The sequence below is a fragment of the Macaca mulatta genome, chromosome 17, assembly GCF_049350105.2.
Source record: "Macaca mulatta isolate MMU2019108-1 chromosome 17, T2T-MMU8v2.0, whole genome shotgun sequence".
NCBI classification, from domain to species: Eukaryota; Metazoa; Chordata; class Mammalia; order Primates; family Cercopithecidae; genus Macaca; species Macaca mulatta.
Genome location: NC_133422.1, coordinates 83,330,601 through 83,341,839, shown reverse-complemented (window position 1 = coordinate 83,341,839; position 11,239 = coordinate 83,330,601). Strand labels below are relative to the sequence as shown.

Here is an 11,239-nt window from a genome sequence, read left to right as displayed (position 1 = left end):
TAAAATAAAGTATGCATTATATTTTATCATGAATATGTCTATCACCACTCAAATATTCAGTTGAACAACTGAATTCTGTATTTTGCATTGGCGTTCATACAATAGAATATGCTGTATATAGTACGTGTTTTATAGTAACTGATAAATGGACTTCAAAAATTAGTATAGTTCTATGGAATTTCATTGGGAATGTAGTTTGACTTGGCCAATTGATCAACAATGCTTCTTGTAAGGTATGTTTCTGCATGAGGTTCATATTCATTTTGTGAAAATTAGCATATCTGACTAAATAGATATATGACAAATGGCTAATATTAATCTCTCTGAAATGTACACATAGTTGTAGCATAATTACCATAGGATGTATATAACATCTTGTTCTAAAATGTGTAAATTGTCAATTCAGGAATACTCAATAAAATTCTATGATCCAACATGTCTGTAAAACACATGTCATTTCTCAAATGTATTCTTCTGCATTTGTTTATTAAGAACGTATCTTCTGCTTTCTTAATAGAACATCAGTAAGCAATTGTATCAAGTAATAACCCAAATGTAAACAATGCTATGATATTGTCTAAATATTATTACCGGTGAATAAATTTAAATATCAATGATATATAATATAAATATAATCATAAATATGTAAATATATTTATATTAAATAGTAGTTTATTTTTAGATAAAGTGAGATTTTATTTAGAAGCTAACAAGAGCTTGTTGGTATGTTATACCAACAAGTTTCAATGCTCATATAACTAAATGATTATTAACAGTTAAAACAGTTTTTTCTTCCACTGAATCTCATACTGAGGTATATTTTTAAGAGTTAGGTATATTTTTAAAAATACATTTTTGTATTCATTTTCCTAAATAATATAATGTTGTTTTACACCTGAAAATCATCTGTAGTATCTATTTCACAATTGGATAATGAAGACCATCTTCCAACTTACTGTGAAGACTCTAATTTTGATTATATCTTTTAATTTATGAGCATCTATTAAGCAAACATTTTATTTATTTCTCTATAATTTTTATTCTATCTATTTTGTGATTTTGTTTTGTAATTTTCAGAATTATTTCGTAATTTTATTTCTGTTTTTTCAATTATGAGTATTACCAGTTATATTATTATTTCCTCAAAACTTTGTTTTATTATTGAAACTACTTCAAATTTTAGAATATTTGCCTCTGTAGCTCAGAGGGCTTTTTGTTAGTTTTACTTCTTGTTAATATGACTAAATAATAATATTTTAACTTTAGATGCAACAAGTTGTTAACACTTTTGTCTTTAAACATAACTAGCAGAGCTTAATTGAGTTATAATTTAACTCACCCATGAATATGTTCTTATTTTCTTTCTATATTTTAAACATGTTCTAGACTTATGCTGCCATAGGTATTGCAATAGTTATTATTCCAGATTTATCTTTGTTCATTATATATTTAAGGTATTATAAAATTATCACAACTTTCGTCCTGAGCTTATTCACTCAACATATGTTTATTGACTGGTAATGTGCCAGGCACTGTTAAAAGGACTGAGGCTATCTTGAAGAGTAATCAAGGTGTAGATATGAGCAGTGACTTAACAATACAGTTACTGGGGTGTTCAAAGGAAACCAAATGCTTAAGTGCAAACATAAATCTAAGAACACTCTTCATTTACTTTTATTTTAATTTAGAAAGCATCAATTTCCTCCAAGTAGAGTGACATGATTTTAATAAACTGATATAGAAATAGTTTGGTTAGTTTAGTTAGGTTGAATAAAATGTTAAAAGCACTGCACCTCAGTTTTGCTGCCTCATAGCATGAGATAACTTTTGCAATGTTTCCTAAATTATTCCATAGCATGATATTTAACATTTAGATATACAAGAGGACTATCATCTCTATCTTTGAGCTTCCAGTCCTTTTTTATGTTCAAAAATATTAGACGGTTTACAGCAGTCTATGTGGTTGAAGAGTGAAAGTTTATGTACCATTTGCTGCTATTGACACCAGACAGGTCAGACATTTTCCAGTTTTATTTATGGAAAAATGAACACTAGAATGTAGAATAATAAACACATATACCCCTTGAGATTGCATTTTAAAATTACTATGAAGTTCCTTATATGTAAATCAATAAACAATATTTTCGAGAATGTATAATATATTTAACTATGAGCCATCTGAAGATTAAAAACATTATTTTAAATACATCAATGTATATGCGCCATTGTTGTTTTATTCAGGGTAAAATTAAGAAATCTTCTGTGGGGTAGTGTATTTACAAAATGAAGAACTTTTTTTTTTAATCAGTCATTTAGAACTAAATGTAGTCATTAAAAAGGAAAACGAAAGTAATGTAGTCAATATATTCATGCCTATTCTATTTAAATGAGCAATTATTTCAGATTTTCATTGTAGTGTAATTTTTACATAGGATCATCTAACTCATCAATATTAAAAATAAATATAGCTACTTCAATAATATTTAAGTAACTAATAAAAAAACTAAATTATTCTAAAAATGGAAATCATATCTGCAATTCCAATGTAGTGTGAATAACATCCAATTTGTGCAGTAGAATTCAAATAACCACTTTAAGGACTTTAAAATTTTATGACTCAGAAAAACTATTTGAATAAATATTTCATTTTTCAAATGCGTTTCTTTAATAACATGTAGGCATTAGATAAGAAACATTCCTATTCTTGTTTGGTCTGAATTTAACACTACTTTAAGTTTCTTTGCATTGGATTAGCAGTGATTATGAAATTATATAACCAACTTTTCCTGCTACAGGACTTACATATAATTTAATGTCAATCATTTGAAGCACAGCATGTAACTATACCTTACTGAGTCTTATTGTTGAATTTTTAAATATTTTACAACTAAACAAAATACCAAATTCTCTTTTAAAATTCTTAGTATAATGTAAACAAATTTGGACATATTATATTTACTCAGACAGGAAGTACACCTTCAAAAAGCATAAAATATGGATCACCTTTCTCTTAAGATATGAGTAGAATTTTTACAAAGATTGAGCCGTTCTATATGTTGATTTTTTTGCAGAAAATAAATTCAAATTGTTCTCTGTAATCCTCTATTTACTGGGGATGCTTTCTTTTTTAAAAGATTAGTATTCTGAATGCCAAATAATAACACTACTGATGTTTGGGGAAGTTTTATAAAGAATATTTATGTCTTCACTTAGCAAAATACTTACCATTCAATCTACATTTTAGCCTACTCTGGAGACAAGAATCATGGAATTTTGTTTCCCTTATACTCAACATCAAGAAATCTGGCCATTACATATACAATGTAATTATGTTATATCACATCATATCATAGCATATCATATCCAGAGCACACGTGTTAATTTCCTGGGGATGTCAAAACCCAAGTACCACAAACCCGGTTGTTTAAAACAAAACAAATTAATTATCTCAACGTTCTGGATTTTAGAAGTTTTCTATATATTTCGACTGGGCCATAATCTCTCTGAAGTCTCTAGGGAGGGATCCTTCCTTGATTCTTGCTAACTTGTGGGAATGGCTCGCAATCCTAGGTGTTCCTTGACTTCAACTGGTATCATTCTAATCTCTGCCTTTATTGTCACAGGGATCTCATTCTTCTCTGTCTCCTTCCTCTGTATCTCTATGTTTCTTTCTCTCTAGTCACCCTCTCTTTATAAGGACTTTAGGTGCTGAATTTAGGGCCCACTCTAATTCAATATTATATCATCTTAACTTTGTTACATCTGCAAAAACCCTATTTTCAAAGAGAGTCATATTCACAAACTCCCACTGAACAAGATTTTTTGGAGGACTCTATTCAACCCAGTAGATCACTTCATATCATATCATATTATCTTTATCATTTTATGTCATATGATATTAAAGAGATTTTTAAGCAATTCTTGCTTTATTAAAGTGATGAGCAGGTAAAAGGTAAGGAACAGGGGTAGGGTTACCTATATGTCAGTATTTCAACCTCAGCATTAGTGGCATTTTGCATTGGATGATCCTTCATTGTGCAGAGGTATTTTGTGCTTTGGAGGATGTTTGGCCACATCCCCTTGCCTCTATACACTATAATCAAGTACCCACTGGTAAGTTATGACAATCAAAAATATCTCCGGATATTGCTAAATGTACCCTGAAGGTAAGATCACCTGTAGTTGAGAACTCGGATTAAAAAACCTTAGATCGTTTCCTCATTTTGCTTATTGGAACCCATTTTACTATTAACTCTTATTTTGACCATTATTCCACAGGAAATCTAGTTTATTTTCTTCTTTGGGCTTATTGTTACTTTGGATAATCTCTCTTAACTATTTAAACCAGGTCAAAAGAACATGACTTCTTAAAAGTTTACTATGCCTCCATAAATTAAGATTTCCTATGTCACGTGCTATATCAAGGCATTTGTGATACATAAGGCAACTAAACTGAAAATAAAAAGTTCAGAAGAATAATACGTGAAGCTAAAACAAAAATATTAATATAAATGAGAAATAAAACTATATATGCCATGTGACCATGTTGTTCTGGCTGCAAATTATTTTGTTTCATCCTGGCTCCTTGAGGAGACAAATGGTCAAGGGTTTGATTATAATGAGTGGAGTCAGAAAAATGAACTTAGGAAATTTGAATTTCTACCAGTCTTGCCTTTAGTGATGTGCCTGGCCTTGAAAGCCCAATTTGACAAGACAGAGCACCTGTTTCTCTGGAGTTGGATGAACATGTCAATTGTCTTTATGTGTTTAACTATTCTTAAAATCTTTCTCACTTTTTATTTTTTTTCTAATTTTATTGCCAACCATTTCATACAACTGCTGCATCTTTCATTTAGGTATAGTACTGTTTTCATCTTATTTGAAACAGTAACATCTTTCTATAACCAAATGACTTGAGGGAAATATTTAACATGATGCTTACTGTGGTCTGAATGTTTGTGTCTCTACAAAATTTATATGTCGAAATCCAAGATTTCAACAAATGAATGGGTTTCATTCATATGAATTTCAAAATTCATATGTTATTAGGAGGTGAGGCCTTTTGGGATATGATTAGTTCATGAGACTAATATCACCATGAATGGTGTTAATATCCTTATAAAATAGGCCAAAGGGAGCTCATTTGCTCTTTTTACCATAAGAAGACACATTAAGAAGGTGCCATCTATGAACTAGAAAGTGGCCCCTCACCAGACTCCCAATCTATAAGTGATCTTAGACTTCCCAGCCTCCAGAACTGTGATCAATAAATTTCTGTTGTTTATAAACTACCCAGTCCAGTTAATGGAATTGTTATAGCAGACCAAACAAGCCAAGGCAATGCTTCCTGGTCCATTTGTATTCACTGAATGGTTTGTATGATTTATATTTTTAAAAGGCTGTCTAAATTATAATTTACTAAAAGCGGTTCTCTGACAAACATCCAAAGTCCTCTTTCCCTAGCCATCAACAACCTAGAACTATGCATTTCCCATAGAAAGAATTAATCTTAAGGCCTGTATTAGCATGAATTAACAATTGAAGAAATGCTCAATATTCCTTATTTGCTAGGCCACAGATACAAAGGTATCTAACAAAGACAACCTTTTAGACATTTATCCCATTATAATCTTCCACCCACAATACCTAAACTGTTTGTGTTTATGTCACAGCATTAGTTCAATCTGTTGTAACAGCATAGAATAGACTAAATGCCTTAAACAACAAAAATAGACTAAATGCCATAAACAACAAAAATACTCATAGTTCTGGAGGCTAGGAGTCTGAGATCCGTGTGGCAACCTGAGTGGATCCTTGGTGAAGGTCAACTTCTTAGTTTATAAACATCCATCTACTCACGGCATCCTCATATAGTGAAGAAAGATCTCTTGTCTCTTCCCTATTTTTAAGGACTTTAATCCCATAATGAGGGCTTTAGCTTTCAAAAGCCCCACCTCCTAATACCGTCATACTGGGGGTTAGAACTTGAACATATAAATTTTGGAGGGATACAAACATGGAATCCATAGCGGTTACACATGAGCAGTCGCTGTATTTGACCCAACAAAACTTGTCACTCATTCTCTGAAACAGGTTTTATGTTTTGCTCTTCTTCTTCCACTATTCACAGTGCTTCAGACCCAGTTTGTAGTACCCTTCTTGGTCTAGGCTCATTCCCTTGGTGATTTCCTCTTGTATTATTGCTTTAAATAAATGACCAAAAAAAAAAAAAAAAAAAAAAAACAAATCATGTCTGTAAATCAGAGATCTCTTATAAATTCCATCCTCCTACCTACAATTGCCTACCTGACACCTTTGCTTGAATGTCTCATGCACATCTCAAACATGACACTAAACCTCTGCCTATCCCCCCTCAGTGCTGCACCATCTTTGTTATTAATTGTGTTACTCCCATTATTCATAAAATACTTGGAGTTATTCTTGACATGTTTTTTGTTGTACACCCTACATTCTGTAGATCAGCAAATCCTGTTGACCAGATTTCAAGAATACACATATTTGAATCATTTTTTATGACATACTAATAACACCCTGGTCTGAGTCATCATCATCCCTCCCATTCATTAGTAAAATGGCCTCCGATTTAATGTCTCTGTTTCTATTATTACATCTTCAATCCATTCTTCAGACATAATCCAAAGGGATATGTAGTGAAATATGTTTCAGAACTTGCTCTTTCTCTGTTTAAAGCCCTGAAGTGGCTTCCTTATGTGGCCCTACCTAGAGTTACCACATCTTACCTGAGCTTCAGTTACATCTTAAAAAATTGCCTTTGCCTTTTTTATCCTCAAGATATGATCAGAGTTTGTTTCTCCAAGTCATCAAGTGGCACTAACAATGTGAGAATACTTAACTTATATTCTCTACATAAGGTTTTTGGGGTACCATTTTTGTCATGTGGATTGAAATCTTAAATCTAAATGAGTATAAGCCTATGGTTCAAATATTCAAGTGAGCTTTTTTTTCCCCTTGTTCTATCTTTTGCCAAGATAGAGACAGCTAAGTTTCCTTGCTATATAACTTTCTGCTTTTTCACCTTTACTTTGAGATGGAAAATTACAAGTATTTTTACACTCTTATTTAATTGTGCTTTTTGAGATTTTGCTTGTTAATATTAAATAAAATAAAGGCACATGTTGAATTTGGTGAAATTTAATGTGACACACACAAACACACATTCTAAAACTCTGCTCATAGGAAATGCAGTCATTGCTTAGCACACCTTATAAAACCTTTTGCACATTCTCACATATTTTATTTTTCAAAAGTAAAGGGATACATATAACATTCTGTGTTTCATTAACATCCTAATTTATACTAGAAACTCCTTAGTTAAGAATGGATATGGGAAGGCTTAATTTTTGTGATTATATTTTACTATGTTTTAGGAGAGTTTGGCAACGATTAAGTTTTATTTTTAATCAACAAATGATCGAATTAAATGATGTAAAAGATATTTTTAAAGGTACATGTACTTAGAGTGAGTTTTTTTCAAGTGGACTGCTCACAAGGTTCAAATTAATTAGCTAATTACAAACACTATTCTCCCATCTACTTGGGCTGGCGAATATAACCAGGCAAGAAGTTTCCTGAACTGGGAAGAAAACCTACATTACAAAATTTTGATCCTAGATTCAGTATTATGGTGTGTAATATTCAGTTGTATCAAAGCCCTGGATTTCTTGTGCCAAATAAAATAATCATCTAGGTGGCAAATTTATTTGCCATTTATGTCTAATTAATATTGAAAATAATTAGATGGTATGTTTTATGCTATCTACTCTTTTAGGCCTGTGTATAACTTCACTCATTATTCTAGAAATACATAAGATTTAATGAAGGAGAAGTCAATTACAAATATTCCACTGTGCACTGAAGAGAAAGCTGCAAATGAATCACCAAGAGGTGAATTGGGAGCTGAGTCTCAATAGTGTTAACCTTTGTCAGTGAGTTGTCAAGGATTGATAGGCATGAAAGAATAAATATTTAATTTATATTAGTCCAAAATCTGGGTTTCAGTGACTGACACCTGTATTAACTCTTTTGGAAGCAAAAAAGCTTCAATAAGCCAGGGAACATTCCAGAGGTTGGCAGATAGCAAGATCCTTCAGTCTCTGGAGAATAAAGAATAAATCAGTGTGTTTCAGATTAGCCATCCCTTTTAGGAGTAACCTGGTTCTAGTAGTCATTGTTGATATTTGCTTCTTAATGTATGTTTTATAAATTCCAGGAGCACCAATGAAAGATGCATATACACATTCATTCTTGCAGAAACTCTTAAAAGACTCAAAGACATTTTGAAATCTTCTCATGGCCTCCTAGTTGTCCATAGGCTCTAGAATAAGAACTTCTGCCTGAAAAGATTCTTGAAATCTACCTTGCTGTACATCTTGCAATGCTGAATTAGGGGCTTTTTTTTTTTCAGTAGAAATCTTCCTAAGATATTGCTCACATACATAATGACAATGCAAATAGACAATACAGACAGTACTTCATTCATGAATATCAAAATTGTTTGTAAAACTTAATTAAAATTAGCACAAAAGAGATCAAATTACAAAAAGAGTGTAATATTTTTAAAAGTAGAAATCTAGTGTTATGTAAGGAAGCCGTTGGGAAATAGATATATGGGTGTATATATATGTATGCACACACACAATTTTTGAGTGTATATCACATACTGCAATTAGATATTGAATTTTTATTTTTATATCTAATCTTTCATATATTTGTCTTATTATGTCACCCTCTACTGTCTTACTTAACTCATGTAATTTCTTTATTTTTAAAAAGTAAGTAGTAGATAATCACTTCTAAAAGTAGGCAGAAGACAGGCTTTTATTAAGTGGTTTTAGAAGTTAAGGAGAAATGATATATTTGAGAAAAAGAGTTCAGGCCTAACAAACAGAAAATAACATAGAACAAGCAATTGGTAACTAGAAAGTCAGGTTTTTCAAGATCAGTATGAGTACTTATTCCATCATGCAGTATATTAAAATTAATATCCAAAGGACAATCACCTATAATGGCCCTCATTCATTTATTTGACACGAAACATCTTAAATTTTCATTGAAATTCTTGTATAATAGTATGTCAATTTACCATTCTTGATCCATTACCCCATGTTTTTCTTTGCATATCTGGCTTTCTGCCACTTGGTCAGGTTAAACTAACGCTTCTTAGCTGTATATTTCTCTTTGGGGAACTTACTTAACTTCTCTATGCCTCAGTATTTTCATCCGTCCAAAGGTGGCAATCTGAAATTATATTTAGTAAGATTGTTGGGAAGTAACAAAGATAAAACATGTAAAATTGCTTACATCATCAGTTCATGATATATAATAAGCACTGAAAAAATATATCAGTTGGCATTATTCTCTCACACTTGATGCTTTTTATTTGTTGTCACTCCATGTATGTCCCCTTATATCATATATCTCTCTTATTAAATTTACTAGTCTGTTCATAATTTAAAATATTATGTAGTATGGGATCTAATTTAGCACCTAACACATTGTACATGAAGGAAGAAATTAATTACCAGATTTAAAATGTGCATACCTTTACTGGTAGATGCGCACCATATGACTCTGATCTTGTGAAATGTATAGTTTCATGACTATTTCAAAGCCTGTGTTAATAAATTTAACATGATTATATAATGCATGTTACAAAACTTATTATATGGTATATACAATAACAAGATACCATACTTAAGCAGTATATAGCCAAAGGCAACCTTATTTCTTAATTTAATGCACATTATCCTTGGATTGTAGACAAAAATAATTTCAAAATTTGCCCTCTCTGGTTATAATATAAAAAAACTACTAGTTGAATTAGGTTAAATATGCTTTAAAAATAATGCCAGTAACATCAAAACATATTCATAATTCTATGTAATAGAGACAGAAATCAAATAAAAATTTGAGTCACATCCATGTGAAAATCTGACAATAAAAATTATGCTTATGGAAAATTATGTTTATTTTTGTGTCTCTTTGTGTCTTTTTCTTAGTCAATTTTCTGTTACTTATAACAAAAACCTCATAATTGGTGAATTTATAAAGAATAAAATGTATTTCTTACAGTATGGAGATGAGCATTTCAAGGTTGAGGGTCCATATCTGGTGAGCGTCTCCTTACTGGTGGCGACTCTCTGTAGAGTCTCGAGGTAGTGAAGGGCATCTCATGGTGAAGGGGAGAAGTGTGCTAGCTCAGGTCTCTCTTTCTCTTCTTGTGAAACCACTAATATCTCTCCCATGACAACTCATTAATCCATTAATCCATTAATTGATAAATTTCTTCATCAGGGCTATGATCCAATTATCTCTTGAAGGCGTCACCTCTCGATACTGTCACATTGGGGACAGAACTCATGCAACATGAATTTCAGAGGGGACAAACTTTCATGCCATAGTGTTCTGCCCTTGGAGCTCCAAAATGTATGTCTTTCTCACAACTTTAAATACATACACGTTTTTTTCCACCCTCATAACCCTGAAGACAACTCCTTTCAGCATCAGCATCAGCTCAAAAGTCCAAATTCCAGAGTCTTACTTGTAGACCTCTGAAATTGAGGCAAGTTATCTACTTTCAAGATAAAATGGTGTTACAGGTATAGGACAGACATTCCCATTCCAAAAGGGAGAAATAATCAAAAATAAGAGTTAAAAGCCCCAAGCAAGTCCAAAACCCAGCAGGGCAAACATTTAGCCTTAAAGGTGGAGAATAATCTCTTTTGATTCCATGTAAAACATTCTAGAACACACTGGGACAGGGGTTGGTCCCTCAAAGCCTCAGGAAGCCCTGCTCCTGTGGTTCTGCTGGGTGCAGCTCATATAACTACCAACATGGGTTGGAGCCTGGGGCCTGAAACTTTCCTAGGTGGGTGTTGCATGCTGCTGGTGACTCGACAGTTCTGTAGTCCTGTTCCCATGGCTCCAGTAGGAATTGCCCTGTGAGGATGCACTGCAGTAGCTTCAACCCCATGTTTCTACTCGGCACTGCTTTACTGGGGGCCTGCTGCAGTGGCTCTGCACAGCTACAAGCTGTGACTGCGACCACAGACTTTTGAAGACATCCTTTGAAACATATGTGGAGGCTGCCAAGCCTCCAGCTTTCTTGCTTTCTGATAGGCAGTAAAATCAGCACCTTATGGACACTGCCAAGGCTTATGACTTGTACCTTCCAGAGCTGTGGCATGAGCCCCACCTG

At 32.6% G+C, this 11,239-nt stretch overlaps 1 long non-coding RNA gene across 1 annotated transcript; it reads right to left on the bottom strand.

Annotated features, from left to right (window-relative positions):
* Positions 1-5,533: 5,533 nt before the first annotated feature.
* LOC144336208 (uncharacterized) lies at positions 5,534-10,730 on the bottom strand. Its single transcript, XR_013407797.1, has 3 exons — positions 10,112-10,730; positions 9,584-9,653; positions 5,534-6,203 (listed from the first exon to the last, which is right to left on the bottom strand). It is a non-coding gene; the product is annotated as an uncharacterized LOC144336208 (long non-coding RNA).
* Between the last annotated feature and the right edge of the window lie 509 nt (positions 10,731-11,239).